Source organism: Lactuca virosa, chromosome 3 (genome assembly GCF_052849685.1).
Source record: "Lactuca virosa cultivar CGN04683 chromosome 3, Lactuca_virosa_CGN04683_v6, whole genome shotgun sequence".
Taxonomy (NCBI): Eukaryota; Viridiplantae; Streptophyta; class Magnoliopsida; order Asterales; family Asteraceae; genus Lactuca; species Lactuca virosa.
Genome location: NC_136428.1, coordinates 207,071,082 through 207,093,968, shown reverse-complemented (window position 1 = coordinate 207,093,968; position 22,887 = coordinate 207,071,082).

Genomic DNA, 22,887 nt, shown 5'->3' with positions numbered 1-22,887 from the left:
CTAAGAAAATCGATTCCTACGAGAGGAAAATCGATCCAGAGAGAAAGGGTAAGAAAGGTTGTCTGAAAATGGTTGGGAAGGAACATCTATTTATAGGACACGGGGGGTGCACCGCACAGGGACAAGAGGCGTGTCGTGCACTCTTGCCTTGTTAGCTCCTACAGCCTCCTGCCACGTGTCGCATGCTCGTTCGTCAGCTACCTAGCCTTCTAGAAACCACCATGTGTCACCATTTCATGGTGCCATGTTTTACCATTTCCATGGGCCACGTCACCTTGTCTCGGAAGAGAGAGGGGAGTCCGACGCCACATGTTGCCCCCTGAGTGCCACATCATCGGTGAGGGCAACGCAGTTCGCGCGCACGTACGAATTTCCATATTTTCAAAATGCCGTAATTTCTTCATACGAGCTCCATTTTCGATGTTCCTTATATCCCCGGAAAGATCTTGACGAGATCTAAAACTTTCTTTTAGACTTCTTTGGCTAAATTTCAATTTATTTTTAAATTTATATTCTCAACAGGCTTAGACTGTAAAAGTCCGTTAAAAATTCATAACTTTCTGATATGATATCCGTTCTTGACTGTCTTTATATCGACGAAACCATATGGATGAGATCTTCAACTCTCATCTAGATTGTTTTTTCCTAACAATAAACTGATCTCTACGTCGGCTTTTGAGCCGTATACTGTTGCACTAAAACTTCGAAAAATCATAACTTCCTATAATGAAGCCAGATTTGGACGTTCTCTATATGAACGTTCTTGGTTTAACAGCTACTATGAATTTCGTTTAGATCACTTAGGATAAAAAGTAATCTATCGAAAATTCACTTTTTATGATACGCAAAGCCATGTCGGTTTAATCGCGAAACTTTGAAGAAACATAACTTCTTCATACGAATACGGATTTCAGCATTCTTTATATGTATGGAACCCTTGTCATATACACTATAACTTTGGTTAAGGTTATTTATCCTAAATAACATTATATCAAAAAGTCATTTTTATAGCTTATTCTATTTAATTGACTAGTCGAATTTGCGATTGTTACACTTGGCCATGTCGTGGGAAAGTCCAGACAAAGCAGTCGCGAGGCTAAACCTCACCTCATCGTGGAAATCCCTTGGTCACATCGTGGTTTCTGGCATAATGTCATTTCATTCATTAAGTGCTTAATGCTTAAAAATCTAAGCCCATAACTTCAAATCTAATCCTTCTCAGTGACTTAATGGATAAAGATTCCAACTTTATCCATTACGAATTCACCCCAAAACAAGATCTACAACCCTTAGTCCATTAAATCCTCATTATGACCAAATTTTGCTCATGGACACAAGAAAACTCCATACATGACTCTTTTCTCATTTCTAAGAAACCTAATGACCATTTGAGAGCCACAACAAGCTCTAGAGTTACTCAAACTCCAAGAGCATCCATGGAAGGGACCGAAATCATCCCAAATGAACTCAAACTTGAAACAAGAAGAACAAAGGTCAATGTATGAACTTTATACCTCCAATAACCCAAAAATCAGAAGAGGGTGATGGATCCAAGCAAGATCCTTGTTTCTTTGCGCCAATACGAACTTCCTTCTCTCTCAAGTTTCACCAAAATCCAAAGAATAAGCTCTAAATTAAGGGAACAACCTCTCAAACATACATGGCGCTAGGGTTTCATTTTGGAAGATTGGAGGTTGAAGAGGATGCCCTAATCTTAGAGTTAGTAGCCTTAAATATGGGAGAAACGCTAAAAATCATGGGCTTCGACTGCAACATCCACCATGTCGTGGCATCCCTCTTGTCACGCTGTGGTTGTTCATCAGAAAACGCAATCCAAAGGTGCCATGCCATGTTGTCGTATTCTATACACAATTCTCTGGTATAAGATTTTCACAAAAAACCATATATCCCCCCCGGTCCCTTTAAATCTTCGACTGGTCCATTTTGGAAGATAGGTATAACAAAAATGAAGATCGTGGCCATTTTGAAGATCAAAAGTTCATAAATTTTATTCTTTTAAAGTTTTATAAAGTTTATAAAATTAATTTTATGCACTTGCTACAAGGTGTTAAAGCAAGTGGAAAGACATTATAATAAGTTTTGGTCCCTTAATGTCCATTAGGAATGGACTTGGTATTTTTGTGATGAATCAAAACAATGTCACTACTTTATTGCTGGTTTATGCACATATGTTTTACATGCTTGCGTTGTTTATATTTATGTTGATATCTGTTATGATTGTTAAATTAGATTTCACATGCAAAATAATATTTTGAGCATAAATAATTTCAAAAGGAGTTCGGTTTTTATAAAATTTATCTTTTAACATAAGATGGAAAAATAGTTTTAAAAATAAAATGAGTTTATCGTTTAAATACTAGCTTACGGTAAATTTTACGATTAAAATTATGTAAGTTTAAAATTGAGATTTTAGAGACTTATCAAACTCCAAACCTTATTTTATAAAATGAAATTTTATTACAAGGTTAATAAATGTTCTTTAGCTCTCAAACGTCCAAAACATAATACTATATATTAATTCTAAAACTTGATCGCATCAATTATATAAAATTTCGATTTTATAAAAGAATATTGTTCAAATGTGATTTTAAATAAACTCAAATCTATGCAATCATATTTGAATAGAACTCACACAACACTTGAATAAGCTATTGGGATAAATGATACCTAACTGCTAGTGTTATCTTTTGATGGCCGAGGTGTATCACGATTTATATAACCTAGTTATCGGTCGATTTCACAAGTTCTACAAACTGGACGATTTGATTAGAAATATATTGTGATAAAGGCCGCCTAAGCAATAGAGATCTGATTCATAAATGGGATCAAACATGTCTATTAAACTTTATTATTAGCGATCCCGTAAAGCAATGATTTATATATTAGAATATAATTGATACTCGATATCTACCTTGTTGGATTCAATATGGGATAAAGGATACCTAACCATTTATTTGTATTACAACTTGGATCCTGCACTTTGATAATTAATGTTTTTTTGAAAACTCAAGGGTATTAATTATTAAATATTTAAATATTGAAAATAATAAATAAATTCTGTTAAAATTTTCTAGATAATCAAAATGCAAACACCCTAGATAACATATCTCCACGAGATATCTTTAAGAAACAAAGACTATTCATTAACAACTTCAACTCTTGGTATAGAAGGTTAAGAAAAGTTCTCAAACACGATGGAAAGTTTTATGCGCTTTTATTTCCTAATCTCAAAGAGTCGCCTCTCACATCTATAGAAGCTCATAAAACATGGTTAAGACAATGTGATGATTTAATCGATGTTTCACGTCTTATGCTTGAATCAATGCATCCATTCCATAGGAGTGGACTAGAATATCATTCAACACATGACATGTAGTTCAATTGATTGAAATGTGTCAATATCATATTGATGACACTTAAGATGAGAGAAGATTATCCTATTAGGAAAATGCCTACAGTGGGCAATTTAGGCATCTACTAGATTGAACTTATAATTTTCATTTAACACTTTAGTACTTGATACTGATATCTTAATTCATATTTCTAAATGGAGTGTAGATATTTAAGAAGAGTAAGTTGCTAAGCACAAACAAGTTAGAACTTCATTGGTGGAGTTTATTATTTATGCTTAGAACATAAAGTACTTGTATTGTAAAACAGTGTTTGTTTTTTAACAATGTACGTTTTAATTTAGCATGTCTAAATATATTTATCAGTTAATTTATTAAAATTTGATTATTTACTTACTCTTTTTTCATAATGGTCACTTTCATATTCTGAAATGATTGAATTTTGTTTTTGACAACTAGATCTCTTAATGGAAATATAAAGTAAATATTAATGTTTTCTAAATTACTAGTTCCATATGCAAAAACTTTTGACTCAAACTTGATTTGAATCAAACTTATCTATAACATTGTTATATTTACTATATAAATGAAATATACATACTCCAACTTCAAGAAATGGATTTTTGAAGGAAAATAATGTAGTTTATTTGACAAATATGAATCTTATTTATATATAAGTGATTCTTAATGATATTTTTACTAAACTATAGAGAATATAATTATTAAGGAACTATACATTATGATGTATGCCTTCCTTTCTAATGAATGCCTAGATTTACTACAAGATACCTAATCAACTTTATTAACAACTATAGTCGTTGTAATTACTTTTTACATGTTAAAACATAATTATGAAACTTTAGTTGAAGATTTCAAATATAAAGTTGAGAAACCATTCAATAGGATCATCAAAGGGCTTAAGAATAATCAAGGATGAACTAAACCATACTCTATATGGTTCACTTTCTATTTGGTAGAACTTATCTTCCTTTATCATTTTCTTTGGGATTATGCCTTAATCACTATCATTTGTATCTTGAATACAAACATCAATTAACGAGTAGATAAAACACTTTATAAAAGGTTGATTAGATTATTTTATACAAACATTCTAAAAGGTTGCTTAGATTATTTTATACAAACTCACCAAGAATAAGTTATCATATTCCTCTATAAGCTGAGTTATCAGAAACCAATTTTCTAATGATAAAGCAAGTGGGAGGCACGTGGAACTTGAAGTAGCTAAAGAACCATAGCTTGATGTAGCAAAACTTGGCACTAGTTTCAACAAGGTTGATATTCCCATATTTATTCATTTATTTTGTGCATTATTTTAGTGTTTTTAGCTACAATTGTGCATAATTTAGGACACAAGGTGCTTAATATGTTTAGATTATGTTTTGTAGTAGCGAAGACATGTCGGGATTAAAAGGAAATAAAATACGGAGCTGGAAGCAAGAAAAATTGGATCGAGTCAACCAAAGTCAAAATCTTTGGATTCTGAACTTCCCACGACGTGGATATTTACCTGCCACACCGTGGAGAGGTGTTTTTACGCGATCAGGAGGCTGACTTGGGGAATACATGATTGAAGTAGGCTCCAGTCATGGTGCTCAATTCTCCACGGCGTGGGATCCATTTTTTTGCAACTAGAAAGATTTCACGTTTGCTCGTTGCCCTAACTTATGCATAAGCCTATTGCCGACTTTTCAAGACCAGAGACATCCCTTGGAGGATTTGGAGACCAGAATTCGACCTTGAGTTTGATTTTGAAGAGATCAATAGCAATCATTACTTCTATACACTTGGTTTGGTTTGTTTCATCATGTCTTGGAAAGTAAATTTCGTTTTTACCTATTTGTTAGCAATAGTTATGGGCTAAAAACCCTAACTTTCGTTTAAAGTAGATGATCCTAGTCTATATCTGTTGATTTAAAGGATTGTAGATTTATATTAGTTGCTTATTCATTATGAATTTTTGATAAAGAACCTAGTATGTTAATATAATCAACTTTTCTATTTATTGGTGACTTTTATTAGGATTAGATGAACTATCAATCTTGATATTCTTGTATCTTATGATTTTGTGATTCATGAAATTGTAGGACTTCTGTTATGATAAAAACCTAGGGTTAAATAGATAAGTTGCTAAATTAATGTGGTAGTTAATATATGATGAACATTCATATATTGTTTTGATGTTTATCACAACTAAATGTCGATCATTGTTTCAAGTCTTGCATAATTCGAACTCCATACTGGTTTGTTTGATTGTTTGTCCACTTGATCACTGAATAGATAATCTCACTAAATCAAAGGATTAGAACTGTGAACACAATTCTAGTCACATTAGGAATCGGTAAGCAACGAAGCATAAATCCATTGCACTATCCATAAAATACACCATAGAAACTAGGTGAATCGTATCTAAACGAAGGTCTTTTTAAAATCTTGTCTTAAAACATCATTTTTTTTTGTTTCTTCTTAAGTTTAATTTGCTTTTGTTAATTGCTTTTAAGTAATATGGACTTGCAAAACCAGAACCCCCCCCCCCCTTAATTGTGTGTTTAAACTATTTAATTTTAGTAAATATTTTATCTTTTAATCAATATTATTGCCTGTGTTTGATACTCAACTTACCTGAACTATTCTATTGCTTGATTAGCTACACTGCCTATTCTGTATTAGCTAGTCTAGATTTTTTTGGTATATAAGTAAAAAACTAGCATTTAATTTACGTATCAAAGGCATTGTTGAAGATAAATAATAGCTATTCATACACACAAATTGTTCGCATATATGGTAGAAATCATCTATAACATGAGAAATATGGAATCTCTCATTGATGAGTTTTCTTGATGGTTTCTTGCAAATCCATAAATTACCAAAATGTTATATCATATCTTGAACTTAATAAATTACTTAGAGCCATGACACTAAGATGTAATCCATGTCTAATAATCAAGTATATGCTTGATTAATCTTCCTCCCTATAGCAAGGCTAGAAGGAGTAAGTAATTCTTTTAGAAAGAAAACAAACATGGAGATCTACACACATTTAACAAGACTTATTGTTAAATGATTTAATTATACTCATGGAAATGACTATGATCAAATATTTTCTCAAGTATCCATGATTAGATCATCAATGATATTATTTACCATAACTAAATATTCTGATTATAAGATATGGCAAATAGATTTCAATGAAAACCGCTTTTCTTAATAGACAACTACTTCAAGATGTCCATAAAGCTTAGCCTAGAGGTTTTCTTAATCCAAGCAATCCTAAAAACATGTGTAATCCTTAGATCCATTTGTGGATATAAAGTGAACATCTCAAAGGTTGTAATCGGCATTTTAATATGAAAACACAAGGTATGCTTTTATATCAAATAAAGATAACATTTGTGTTACTAAAAACTAGTGGGTGCAAAAATGATATCCCTAATCTTGTATGAATTAGACATACTTAATCATGAGAAGTTACATTCTGACTACCCAAGCCTCTTTGAATTTGACTTGTAAAGTATTTCTAAGATGAAAGACTTAGGAAAAACAAGATACATTCTTGGAATGTAAAATTTACAGAGATAGATAAAGATGAATGTTAAAGTTTTAAATCTTTATGCATAAGTTGACAATATCTTGAAAGAGATCAAAATACAAGATTCCTTTGGAGAACTCATGGCATCCCACATGGTACCATTTTGAGCTAGAATCAAAAGGACCAATTAGATACATGGGAAAGTCTTTGTATGAGTATAAGGACATTCTAAGAATACTTAAGAAGAACTAACATAATGTGTATTAGTTAATCAGTTTAGAAGAAGATTTTTATGTAAAGAGCTACATAAGATGCTAACTTCAAAACTCTTATATATAATTATGAATTATAATTGGTTTATGACTTCATTATGGATAAAGAGTAAGTTTTATTGGAATAAGGTCCAAGAAAAACATAACTGCATAGTCTACTACAAAATAAGAATACACTGCTACTTTAGAAACTACAATCAAATATGATTTGATGAATGAGTTAATTGAAAAGCTAAGTTGAGTCCTTCCTTTCAAGGATAACCTAGAAATATTTTGTGTTTTCAAGATTGTACTTAATCAAGCTATGTGACTCTAAATCACATTAGAACACCAATCATATTCTCTAAGATATTTAACTATACGTAGAATAAAGTCAAATATATAGATGATAGTATTCGTAGAATTCACAAAAATTAAATTTACTCAAGATCCATTCATAAAGCACTTCCTTTAAACAAAGAATAAAGGGAACAGCTTGAGTTATAAGACCTTATTATTGTAGAAATGGGATTTGCTTTGCATTTAGTATTTTTATATTGAAACATTATGAGAACAACTATGATATTGTCTAGATATATTGGGATATGAGCTTCGCATCAATACTTGTTGTGTTCGATATTAACATACTTAATCGATGAATAATCTAATTATTATAAAAGTTTGTAGTTGGTTATAATTATGGGAGAAATCATAAAGTAAGACTAATATGAATTGTATTAGTTGACTCTCATAAGATGAAAGTAGGCAATAGGTTGTAACCAAGATTCATAGGTACTTATCTGAGAATATGTATTTAACATGACTCGCATCAAGATCACCTAATAGATCACTGTTATGAGTGATACTTGATAAAAGTTAGTATCTTTGTATCCTTGATACCTTATATATATATATATATATATATATATATATATATATATATATATATATATATGTATGTATGTATGTATGTATATATAATTTATATAATTTATTCATATATTTCTATAAACATTGATTTGGAAATTCATAATATAAGAGAAAATGAATTCATATAAAGGTACCTTAAGACCATAATATAATTCTTATCTATCAAGAATTAATATATTAACTATCTAACTAATAAATGACAAACTTTTTGGTTGACGATTAAAAAATATCTTAAACATATTTTAATCTAATCGAAACTTTATTAAAGTAGTAGATAATAAAAGGAAAAGGTTGAATAACCCTCATATGAGGGTTCTTGCCATTGAGTGTTGAAATAAAGAAACTCATGGAAAAAATCTCTATTAGTGACAAATTGCTCTGTTTGGTGATAGAAACTCTGCTAGTGAGAGAAAATTATGTTTGGTGATAGAAAGGTCTACTGGTTAGAGAAAACACTCTTTTGTGGCAGAAATTTCTCATGATGAGAGAAAGCCCTAACAGGAATGAGGAAGTACCTACGTGGCATTTTGTGATTAACTAACAATTAAGGAATCCACTTCATGGGCCAATTAAGGATGGGTTTGGCCCATCAGGATTAGGGTTTCCCATGTTTGTCTACAAATAGGCATACATCTCCATCAACTTTCTTTCGCGTAAATTTCAAGAGATCACGCCATTATTAGGTTGAGAGCACATCTTTGGGAGCAGTTTATAAGCAAGAAATATTCTTCTATTTTGGTAGCTCATGTGAGTTACAAACTTTGTGAATGATTGTAATCGTTCTTGGAGGCTTAATAAAATTCTCTCTTTTGTTTGCCTATGGATGTAGGTCAGATTTGCCGAACCACGTTAAATATAGTTCTCCAATTTTATTGTGTTTTTTTGTAGTTTTCCCGATGTTTTTATTTTTTTGCAAGTTTCTCTGATGTTTGTTTATCGTTTTGTTTGAAGTGCTTAAATTGTTTTGTTGAATTTCCAACAAACAGGTATTAGATCTTGATAAGTGGTAGCATAGCTCTTCTGATTCTTGATAAGTGATATGATTCCAAACAAACTGTATCTGAGTTATGGCTGGATATGGGAGAGTTGAGATCAAAAAATTTTATGGTCACGATTTTGGTTTCTGGAAAATACAAATCAAAGACTACTCTACCAAAAGAAGTTACATGAACCACTAAAGCAGGAGGATTGCGATTTTTTATATTGGTAAGCACTTGGTGTGGTGAGATTCTTATTGGAAAAGACCATTACTTACAACATTATCAATGTGAAGACTACTCTTGGTTTGATAAAGGCAATATTTGACATGTATGAAAAACCTTCAACAATGAATAAGGTCTTCTTGATTCAACAGTTGGTGAATTTTAATATGAAGGTAAGTGACTCGATGACTGATCATGTGAATAAGTTCAATTCAACTTTATCAAGGTTGATTTTGGTTGATATTAGATTTGATGATGAAGTTATGGAATTGCTACTATTATCATCATTGCCTGATATTCGATCCCGTACAGTGACATCAATTAGCAACTCAGTTGGAGGTGCTAAGCTGACATTCAAAGGCATTTGTGATTTAATCATTGGTGAGTATGTGTGTAAAGTTGTAGTGTCGAAGAGGCTTCTAGTAGTCTTATAAGTACTGAAGATGGATGAAGAGAGTCTAGTAGAGGGGTAAAGGTAGTGGAAGATTTGAGCCTAAAATAAGATGTAGACATAGCAATAAGAGGGACGTCAGCAGTTTGAACTGCAAAGAGAGTGGTTATGTCAAAAATAAGTGCGTAAATCTCATGACAGATGAAGACCAAACATAGATAAATACAAAAAAAAATATTTTGAAGGAGATGCACTCATTTTTTTAGTTGAAAATATAACATAATCATGTGTGTCGGATTCATGTGTATCATTTCATTCTAGTTATTCATTATGAATTTTTGATAAAGAACCTAGTGTGTTAATATAATCAACTTTTCTGTTTATTGCTGACTTTTATTAGGATTAGATGAACTATCAATCTTGATATTCTTGTATCTTATGATTTTGTGATTCATGAAATTGTAGTACTTTTGTTATGATAAAAACCTAGGGTTAAATAGATAAGTTGCTAAATTAATGTGGTAGTTAATATATGATGAACATTCATATATTGTTTTGATGTTTATCACAACTAAATGTCGATCATTGTTTCAAGTCTTGCATAATTCGAACTCCATACTGGTTTGTTTGATTGTTTGTCCACTTGATCACTGAATAGATAATCTCACTAAATCAAAGGCTTAGAACTGTGAACACAATTCTAGTCACATTAGGAATCGGTAAGCAACGAAGCATAAATCCATTGCACTATCCATAAAATACACCATAGAAACTAGGTGAATTGTATCTAAACGAAGGTCTTTTTAAAATCTTGTCTTAAAACATCATTTTTTTGTTTCTTCTTAAGTTTAATTTGCTTTTGTTAATTGCTTTTAAGTAATATGGACTTGCAAAACCAGACCCCCCCCCTTAATTGTGTGTTTAAACTATTTAATTATAGTAAATATTTTATCTTTTAATCAATATTATTGCCTGTGTTTGATACTCAACTTACCTGAACTATTCTATTGCTTGATTAGCTACACTGCCTATTCTGTATTAGCTAGTCTAGATTTTTTGGAATATAAGTAAAAAACTAGCATTTAATTTACGTATCAAAGGCATTGTTGAAGATAAATAATAGCTATTCATACACACAAATTGTTCGCATATATGGTAGAAATCATCTATAACATGAGAAATATGGAATCTCTCATTGATGAGTTTTCTTGATGGTTTCTTGCAAATCCATAAATTACCAAAATGTTATATCATATCTTGAACTTAATAAATTACTTAGAGCCATGACACTAAGATGTAATCCATGTCTAATAATCAAGTATATGCTTGATTAATCTTCCTCCCTATAGCAAGGCTAGAAGGAGTAAGTAATTCTTTTAGAAAGAAAACAAACATGGAGATCTACACACATTTAACAAGACTTATTGTTAAATGATTTAATTATACTCATGGAAATGACTATGATCAAATATTTTCTCAAGTATCCATGATTAGATCATCAATGATATTATTTACCATAACTAAATATTCTGATTATAAGATATGGCAAATAGATTTCAATGAAAACCGCTTTTCTTAATAGACAACTACTTCAAGATGTCCATAAAGCTTAGCCTAGAGGTTTTCTTAATCCAAGCAATCCTAAAAACATGTGTAATCCTTAGATCCATTTGTGGATATAAAGTGAACATCTCAAAGGTTGTAATCGGCATTTTAATATGAAAACACAAGGTATGCTTTTATATCAAATAAAGATAACATTTGTGTTACTAAAAACTAGTGGGTGCAATAATGATATCCCTAATCTTGTATGAATGAGACATACTTAATCATGAGAAGTTACATTCTGACTACCCAAGCCTCTTTGAATTTGACTTGTAAAGTATTTCTAAGATGAAAGACTTAGGAAAAACAAGATACATTCTTGGAATGTTAAATTTACAGAGATAGATAAAGATGAATGTTAAAGTTTTAAATCTTTATGCATAAGTTGATAATATCTTGAAAGAGATCAAAATACAAGATTCCTTTGGAGAACTCATGGCATGCCACATGGTACCATTTTGAGCTAGAATCAAAAGGACCAATTAGATACATGGGAAAGTCTTTGGATGAGTATAAGGACATTCTAAGAATACTTAAGAAGAACTAACATAATGTGTATTAGTTAATCAGTTTAGAAGAAGATTTTTATGTAAAGAGCTACATAAGATGCTAACTTCAAAACTGTTATATATAATTATGAATTATAATTGGTTTATGACTTCATTATGGATAAAGAGTAAGTTTTATTGGAATAAGGTCCAAGAAAAACATAACTGCATAGTCTACTACAAAATAAGAATACACTGCTACTTTAGAAACTACAATCAAATATGATTTGATGAATGAGTTAATTGAAAAGCTAAGTTGAGTCCTTCCTTTCAAGGATAACCTAGAAATATTTTGTGTTTTCAAGATTGTACTTAATCAAGCTATGTGACTCTAAATCACATTAGAACACCAATCATATTCTCTAAGATATTTAACTATATGTAGAATAAAGTCAAATATAGAGATGATATTATTCGTAGAATTCACAAAAATTAAATTTACTCAAGATCCATTAATAAAGCACTTCCTTTAAACAAAGAATAAAGGGAACAGCTTGAGTTATAAGACTTTATTATTGTAGAAATGGGATTTGCTTTGCATTTAGTATTTTTATATTGGAACATTATGAGAACAACTATGATATTGTCTAGATATATTGGGATATGATCTTCGCATCAATACTTGTTGTGTTCGATATTAACATACTTAATCGATGAATAATCTAATTATTATAAAAGTTTGTAGTTGGTTATAATTATGGGAGAAATCATAAAGTAAGACTAATATGAATTGTATTAGTTGACTCTCATAAGATGAAAGTAGGCAATAGGTTGTAACCAAGATTCATAGGTACTTATCTGAGAATATGTATTTAACATGACTCGCATCAAGATCACCTAATAGATCACTGTTATGAGTGATACTTGATAAAAGTTAGTATCTTTGTATCCTTGATACCTTATATATATATATATATATATATATATATATATATATATATATATATATATATATATATATATATATATATATATATATATATATATATATGTATGTATATATAATTTATATAATTTATTCATGTATTTCTATAAACATTGATTTGGAAATTCATAATATAAGAGAAAATGAATTCATATAAAGGGACATTAAGACCATAATATAATTCTTATCTATCAAGAATTAATATATTAACTATCTAACTAATAAATGACAAACTTTTTGGTTGACGATTAAAAAATATCTTAAACATATTTTAATCTAATCGAAACTTTATTAAAGTAGTAGATAATAGAAGGAAAAGGTTGAATAACCCTCATATGAGGGTTCTTGCCATTGAGTGTTGAAATAAAGAAACTCATGGAAAAAATCTCTATTAGTGACAAATTGCTCTGTTTGGTGATAGAAACTCTGCTAGTGAGAGAAAATTATGTTTGGTGATAGAAAGGTCTACTGGTTAGAGAAAACACTCTTTTGTGGCAGAAATTTCTCATGATGAGAGAAAGCCCTAACAGGAATGAGGAAGTACCTACGTGGCATTTTGTGATTAACTAACAATTAAGGCATCCACTTCATGGGCCAATTAAGGATGGGTTTGGCCCATCAGGATTAGGGTTTCCCATGTTTGTCTACAAATAGGCATACATCTCCATCAACTTTCTTTCGCGTAAATTTCAAGAGATCACGCCATTATTAGGTTGAGAGCACATCTTTGGGAGCAGTTTATAAGCAAGAAATATTCTTCTATTTTGGTAGCTCATGTGAGTTACAAACTTTATGAATGATTGTAATCGTTCTTGGAGGCTTAATAAAATTCTCTCTTTTGTTTGCCTATGGATGTAGGTCAGATTGACCGAACCACGTTAAATATAGTTCTCCAATTTTATTGTGTTTTTTTGTAGTTTTCCCGATGTTTTTATTTTTTTGCAAGTTTCTGTGATGTTTGTTTATCATTTTGTTTGAAGTGCTTAAATTGTGTTGCTGAATTTCCAACAAACAGGTATTAGATCTTGATAAGTGGTAGCATAGCTCTTCTGATTCTTGATAAGTGATATGATTCCAAACAAACTGTATCAGAGTTATGGCTGGATATGGGAGAGTTGAGATCAAAAAATTTTATGGTCACGATTTTGGTTCCTGGAAAATACAAATCAAAGACTACTCTACCAAAAGAAGTTACATGAACCACTAAAGCAGGAGGATTGCGATTTTTTATATTGGTAAGCACTTGGTGTGGTGAGATTCTTATTGGAAAAGACCATTACTTACAACATTATCAATGTGAAGACTACTCTTGGTTTGATAAAGGCAATATTTGACATGTATGAAAAACCTTCAACAATGAATAAGGTCTTCTTGATTCAACAGTTGGTGAATTTTAATATGAAGGTAAGTGACTCGATGACTGATCATGTGAATAAGTTCAATTCAACTTTATCAAGGTTGATTTTGGTTGATATTAGATTTGATGATGAAGTTATGGAATTGCTACTATTATCATCATTTCCTGATATTTGATCCCGTACAGTGACATCAATTAGCAACTTAGTCGGAGGTGCTAAGCTGACATTCAAAGGCATTTGTGATTTAATCATTGGTGAGTATGTGTGTAAAGTTGTAGTGTCGAAGAGGCTTCTAGTAGTCTTATAAGTACTGAAGATGGATGAAGAGAGTCTAGTAGAGGGGTAAAGGTAGTGGAAGATTTGAGCCTAAAATAAGATGTAGACATAGCAATAAGAGGGACGTCAGCAGTTTGAACTGCAAAGAGAGTGGTTATGTCAAAAATAAGTGCGTAAATCTCATGACAGATGAAGACGAAACATAGATAAATACAAAAAAAAATTGAAGGAGATGCACTCATTTTTTTAGTTGAAAATATAACATAATCATGTGTCTCGGATTCATGTGTGTCATTTCATTCTAGTTATTCATTATGAATTTTTGATAAAGAACCTAGTGTGTTAATATAATCAACCTTTCTGTTTATTGCTGACTTTTATTAGGATTAGATGAACTATCAATCTTGATATTCTTGTATCTTATGATTTTGTGATTCATGAAATTGTAGGACTTGTGTTATGATAAAAACCTAGGGTTAAATAGATAAGTTGCTAAATTAATGTGGTAGTTAATATATGATGAACATTCATATATTGTTTTGATGTTTATCACAACTAAATGTCGATCATTGTTTCAAGTCTTGCATAATTCGAACTCCATACTGGTTTGTTTGATTGTTTGTCCACTTGATCACTGAATAGATAATCTCACTAAATCAAAGGATTAGAACTGTGAACACAATTCTAGTCACATTAGGAATCGGTAAGCAACGAAGCATAAATCCATTGCACTATCCATAAAATTCACCATAGAAACTAGGTGAATCGTATCTAAACGAAGGTCTTTTTAAAATCTTGTCTTAAAACATCATTTTTTTTGTTTCTTCTTAAGTTTAATTTGCTTTTGTTAATTGCTTTTAAGTAATATGGACTTGCAAAACTAGACCCCCCCCCTAATTGTGTGTTTAAACTATTTAATTTTAGTAAATATTTTATCTTTTAATCAATATTATTGCCTGTGTTTGATACTCAACTTACCTGAACTATTCTATTGCTTGATTAGCTACACTGCCTATTCTGTATTAGCTAGTCTAGATTTTTTGGAATATAAGTAAAAAACTAGCATTTAATTTACGTATCAAAGGCATTGTTGAAGATAAATAATAGCTATTCATACACACAAATTGTTCGCATATATGGTAGAAATCATCTATAACATGAGAAATATGGAATCTCTCATTGATGAGTTTTCTTGATGGTTTCTTGCAAATCCATAAATTACCAAAATGTTATATCATATCTTGAACTTAATAAATTACTTAGAGCCATGACACTAAGATGTAATCCATGTCTAATAATCAAGTATATGCTTGATTAATCTTCCTCCCTATAGCAAGGCTAGAAGGAGTAAGTAATTCTTTTAGAAAGAAAACAAACATGGAGATCTACACACATTTAACAAGACTTATTGTTAAATGATTTAATTATACTCATGGAAATGACTATGATCAAATATTTTCTCAAGTATCCATGATTAGATCATCAATGATATTATTTACCATAACTAAATATTCTGATTATAAGATATGGCAAATAGATTTCAATGACCATGTCAGTTTCTTTTAAGCCATGTGCTGTTGGTAGATTAAAGAAAGTTAGTTTTGCAATTGTATGCAATCTGTCAAATTCTAGGAATTTGGTTTCAAATCATATGGATGTTTACAGTCCCACTTTATTTTATTTAACGGGCGGATCCAGAAATCATGCAATACCTATCACTAGTCAAAATATAAGTCTATGTGAAGGATACAGTAGGAGCTCTAGTAAATCTAGAAAGATTGGGAGCTCTATTGATAATAGTTCTGAGGATGGAGTTGCATATGTTGCAAATATTAGACCTCTTATTATCTAGAGGACCATTAAGAGAAGTACTTTAGTGACCTATTCTGCATCAACCAATGACTTGTTGATGTGTCAGAATGGGTTAAAACCAGAGGCCTTTAGGATAAATTCCATATATTGGGAGAAGGTTATGTATGACGAATAGAGAGGACTGTAGAATAATCAGATGTTTTGGGTTAAGGATGAGATAGATTGTGGAAGACTTGCAAGGGAATATTTGTAGTCAGGGGAATCCAACAGAATGGAGATAACAATTCCCTAGTTGCAAAAATGACTACAATTAGTTCAATCCTTAATGTAGTAGCCTCTGATAATCTACATATAAAGCGGCTAGATGTGAATATAACTTATTTCATTCATGATAACCTAGAACGAAACATCTAGAATGAACATTTTTAAGAAAAAGTTGGTGTTCAAGAAGAATAAAATTTTGTATGGCATAAAGCAAACTTCTAAGCAGTGGTACTTCAATTTTGATAACTTCATGAAGAGGAACAAGTTTAGGAGACATGAGGTTGATCATGACTATTACTTAAAGAAGTTTAACTCCTCCTACATGATCCTTATATTGAATGTTGATGCCATGTTGATTGTTGGTTCTGACACGAGGAAGATCAATAAGCTTAAGATGCGGCTAACCAGAGAGTTTCAAGATAATGAACTAAGGGGTTGCTAAGCTGAAGAAATTCCATAGTATAGTGAACTCAACAGATGAATGTACTAAGGTATTTACCACTGAGAAGTTTAATTTGGGTAATGATTCAATTGCCCTTTCAAGGTTTTAAGAGAAGTGGTTGGCAGAGAGAGGGGGAGAAATAGAAAGTATGATTAAGGGATGTTGAGAGTTGAATGGAAAAGGATACTAAGTTGTTCAAGCCCTCTATAAGGAGATTATTAGGGTGTGAAGTCTTAAGTGAGAGCTATGTTTGGTGGCAGAGAGCTCTCCAGATGAGAGAAAGCTTCGTTTAGTAGCAAAAAGCTCTCATGGTGAAAGAAGGTTATGTTTTATAACAGAAACATTGGTTGGTGAGAGAAAATTCTATTTTGTGAAAGAAAGCTCTACCGGTGAGAGAAAACTCTATTTGGTAGCAGAAAGCTCTCATGGCAATGAAATCTCTGTCGGGAATGAAGAAGCAGTTGCATGGTGTTCTGTGGTTGACTGACAATTAAGACATTCCCCTCATGGGAAAATTATGATGATTGACTATAAATAGGTACACATCTTTATCAACATTCTTGTTCATTAATTTCAAGATAGCAAATCATTGTGAGGTTGAGAGCTGTGACATCCTAATTTCATGGCCCTTTTGAAAACCTTTTGTTTATGCTTATTCAAAACATTTGTTATTGCGGAATTGGTCCTAAAATATGATTGATACAATATAATATCAAATCAGGTCAATTAAAAAGTAATCTTTTTCATTTATATTTTCAAAAAATTCGGGATGTCATAACTGATACAAGAAACATAATCATAAACGAAGACTTACTACATTTCATTAGACTAACTTTCTACATTTCCTTGAAACTCTCAACAAATAATTACATTCTCTATCAGTATCTTCGTATCGCTACCTGTGATACAAAGAAACTGAGTGGGTTAGGTTAGGAAACTTGGTGAGCACATAGGGTTTTCAAACCACAATATTATATTGTTTAATTATATTTTCTTCTGCATTCAAATAACCCAATTACCCCACTCCTGTTATTCTCACTTACTAATCCTAACATGATGATCTAGAGGGATCTTTCTTAAAGGACCTTTATAAGCAGACAGCTAAAATTCCTAGATGATTAGGCACGACAGTATGATAATACTTTGGGTAAACACGACAATATGACAATACTTTAGTACTTTGGATAATCACGGCAGGCACGACAGTACAACAATGTTTTCGTTAATCATGGCAGTACAAAAGTACTTGGGATCAGCACGGCAGTACAAAAGTACATAGGATAAACATGGCAGTATAGTAGTACTTTGAATAGGCACGACAGTACAATAGTACTTTCGTTTAGTACGACAGTACAGTAATAATTTGAATAGTTACGACAAACACGGCTTATTATTTCGCATAACTTTCACTAACCTATCATCTCACATGGTCCTATCACGACCTCTCATTTGTTATTTTGCAGCGCCCTTCACTACCCGATCATATTATTAAGTATGATAAATATACGATTAAATCAAGTAACATTCATATTGTACAACTACATTAAAGACAACAAAGATAACTAACATAGCAATTAAGCATTTAGAATACTTATATTTATGTGTAAGTAGAAAGTAACTATGCAATTACTTGACTAAGGTGGGTGACTGGAGAATTCGGCCAGGCCCGACCCAGACGGTCGACAACCCGGGTGGTCGCCCAGGGCCCATGTCTCTAAGGGGCCCAAAATTTCTAGAATATATGGTATATAAAGAAAGAGAAAATAATCAACTTATCTAAAAATGCTAGGAAAAATAATTTTCTTTAAATTTGTTGTTTTTGTAATGTTGTGGCCATATTTTTGCTTTTTAATATTAACAGAGAATTTTATAACGGTTTGTCTATTTTCTACTTTAGGGGCCCATTTTTTCTTTTCTCCCTGGACCTACTATATCTTTGGATTGGCCTTGAATTCGGCACCGCTCTGCCAAACTCCTTGACTTTTCTTCTGACATGACCTACATATGGATGTCACTTAGCTTAATATTCCTAGTGACTAATGATAGTCTAGATTCCTCACTAATCCCAATGTCTACATAAAGATCTATCAAGTAAGGAACAACCAGGTAGGATCATATCGGAGGTAGGGTTCATTTGGTATACAGAGTATACTGTTTGGAAATCCCACTTTAAACACCTCACTAAATCCAGCCTAGACATCATCCTCATAAGTAGATCAATCAGTATAATGACTTGGAATCACTGATAAATCTTAATTATAGGTTCATAACAACGACTATGACTATAATTAAAAGTAACAGTTAAATAAAATAAGTGTAGCTTAACTTACAGAGCACACTGATTGAAAATGGGAGTTAAACGAATAGAACTCTAACTTAAGAGCTCCTAATCGATTGCTATCTGACATTCCAGGGCTTTGCTAAAGGGGGTGGGGACTCAAGAGTATCGGGACTAAGGGGTGGAAAGAGCTCTAAAGGATTTGGGTGGAGTTGAGATGAGAAATGAGTTGAAACTTGAGGGTTTATATAGGCTTGAAAAGTATGCATGCCGTGCACCATGTCCCCTGAGTGCCACGCATATGGTCGTCCAGGGTGACGTGTCGTTCTCTGTTTGGTGCCACATGTCGAGCATCTAGTGGAGTATCAGTGCGTGCAGTGCACTTTATCGTTGTGTGTGGGTGCGCGCAACGAATTTATGTTCCTTATAAAGTTCATATCTTCTTCATACGAGCTCTGTTTTTATGGGTTTTATATCCATGCGTAACTATGGACGAGATCTACAACTTTCATTTAGACTCCATCGGCTATTTTTTAATTTATTTTTAAAGTTGTATTTTTAATAGGCTTAGACTGTTAAAGTCCGTTAAAAATTCATAACTTTTTTATACGACATCCGTTATCAACTGTCTTTATATCGACGGATAGGTACTGATGAGATCTTCAAATCTCGTTTAGATTGTTTTTCCTAACACTCGACCGATTCCAATTTCGGTTTCTCAGTCGTATACTACTACGTTGAAATATTAGAAAAATTATAAGTTCCTCTCACGCAGTCAGATTTGGGTGTTCTTTATATGCATGGAATCCTTGTCACATATACTATAACTTTAGTTAAGATTATTTATCCTAAATAATCTTCTGTCAAAATATCGTTTTATCGATTATATGACTAGCCCATATCTACGGGTGTTACAAGAGCACATCAATTGGAGCAGTTTGTAAGCAATTGATATTATTTTGTTTTGAGAGTTCAAGTGAGGTGAAAACTTTGTAAGTGATTGTAGTTGTTGTTGGAAGTTTAGTAAAATCCTTTCCCTCATCCGCCTGTGGGTGTATGTCAAATTTATCGAACCACGTTAATATCGTGTCCTGATTTTATAGATTTTCATTTGTAGATTTTCAGAAGTATTATTCTGCAAGTTTCTCCGAAGTTCGTTTCTTATTTTGTCTAAAGTTCTTAACTTGTTTTGTTGAATTTACAACAAACAAGAATAATAGCTTGATAAATGGCATCAAAGCTCTTCTGATTCTTGACAAGTGATCTCAGATTCCTAGTATTTTCAACCCCAACCCCTCTCTAGACCTAACGCATTGTTGTCAGTTGAAGTAATGGAATCATGGTAGAGATTAAAATTGATCATTTCATTCCCCAAAATAACTTCCTCACCTTCTCCATCTTAAGTCATGCAACGAAACTTGTGCCTCTTCTTAATCGACATATTAAGCACACTGATTAAGGTTTGAGGTCAAAACTGAACCAAAATATAGAAAGTAATTTACAATTGATAAATAGTAGCAGCCATTTCTTCACTTTCGGATCATCTTCCACAATTGAATCTCTTAATCGCCATAAAATGCGTTGTTTTACAATTTCTTTACTTACATTTCCATATCTTTTTCATATCTACTCCTCAGTGTTTTGGTTACCATACGTTAACATTTCGATTCATTAACAATTGTTTATTTTATTAAATCTCTATTCTTTCATTATATAGTTTCAAGGGTTTTCGAGAGGCATCATATGAAAATTTTATTATAGAACGCATTTTCATCAACATACTGCCAATAGTTCCATGGAAACGTCCGATGGATCATTTTTATTAGTCATTCAAAAATAAGTGCTTGAATGTAACACTCAGTTTCCAGAACGGATCGGTTTAGGATTTCAAGGGGTCAAAGGCATGGTTTTTTGGGTCAAACTGAGTGTCACGACATGGCCATAGGAAGGTCACGACATGACACGTGGAAAACGAAATGTGTGTACTGGAAGGCTTGTCATGAGATGACAATAGAGTGGTCACGTCCTGAGAACGATTGTAGCCCAAGCCTACAAATTTTAGGGTTATCTCCATATTTAAGGACCTTATCTCATGACCTAGGGTATCTTCTTCAGCCTCCACTACATTCAAACTAAACTCTAGCCCTATTATCAGTTCTTGATCTTTTGGTGGTGTTTTGGTGACTTGAAGAAGAATGGATCATCTTCAGTGCATTGGTCCAACTTGCAAGCTCAATACCATCCTCTAGCAACTTCTATGGACCTTTGTGAGTATTCAAGCTTCATGCTTTTTTTTGTCTTGTTTCTATATCTAGAGGTTTATGGATTATTGTCCATGGTTAGATGAATTATAGTGTTGGGATTCCATACAGTTAGCAACTGTATGGGTCCTTAGAGTCCCTTGGTGACTATATGTGGCAGATCTAATGTTTGAGTGATGTTGCAGCTCGTGCTTGAGGTTTTGACCTCATTTTCTTCATAATTGACCTAATTTTAGCTCAACTCTTGCATTGGACATGCAATTCCTTAAAGCATTGATTATTATGGCATGTGGGTGTAAGGAAGCCTTCTGGAGGAGATGGATTTGTGGCTTAATGGATTAAGGGTTTAATGCATCAAGATGTCATTCACCCAATTCTCATGACGTGACATGATGCATGTCATGTCATGAAGGTTGAAGAGACTTGATTATTTTGTCCTTTAGCTGATCACGACGTGACCAAGAGATTGTCACGTCGTAAAGAATGAGTTAACCTGTTGACCATTGACTTTTTGACCAGTTTGACTTTGAGTTAAACTTGAAGCAAAAGCAAAGGCATCGACAGTGAGAAGGATTTGGTCTGCAGTCTCTTGGCCATCATCCTTGCCTGATGTTTTGAAAAGAAGCAGAGATGTAGCAAAAGCAAAGACCAATCTCACTTGAATTTTGGTCTTTGCTTTTGCTACATCTCTGCTTCTTTTCAAAACATCAGGCAAGGATGATGGCCAAGAGACTGCAGACCAAATCCTTCTCACTGTCGATGCCTTTGCTTTTGCTTCAAGTTTAACTCAAAGTCAAACTGGTCAAAAAGTCAATGGTCAACAGGTTAACTCATTCTTTACGACGTGACAATCTCTTGGTATAAAACTTGCCATATGGAGAGATGGGTAAATCAATTTGGTCCGAATCTTGATTTGGCATATCATAATACATGAATAGTATGATGTCCAAGTCATGTATTATCCCTTCACGACAAAGAGGGGAAAGCCTTAGCATCGGATTGGGATTATCTTGGAGCACTTGAATTTTGATGCTTTCTTCGAGGGCTTGATATACTTCGGCCTGAGACCAACCTTGTATTTGTTTGGCGGGAGCTTCGGAGCTGTGGAGTTCCAAGATGGGTTTCTTGCCTTTATCATGTTGTTTGTTGAGGATCGAGATAATGTGCTGCATGTTTTAATCAATGTTGAATTTCGAAGGACGAGGGAGCAGGGACTCATCAGGGATATTGTCAAGTTTCTGAATTGGAGAACCTTCGTCAATAGGAGCGATTCTCAGAGACGGAATACGAGGAAGCATTGATTGAGTGGCTCAAAAGGCATCGACAGTGAGATTGGTCTTTGCTTTTGCTACATCTCTGCTTTTTTTCAAAACATCAGGCAAGGATGATGGCCAAGAGACTGCAGACCAAATCCTTCTTTCGTCCT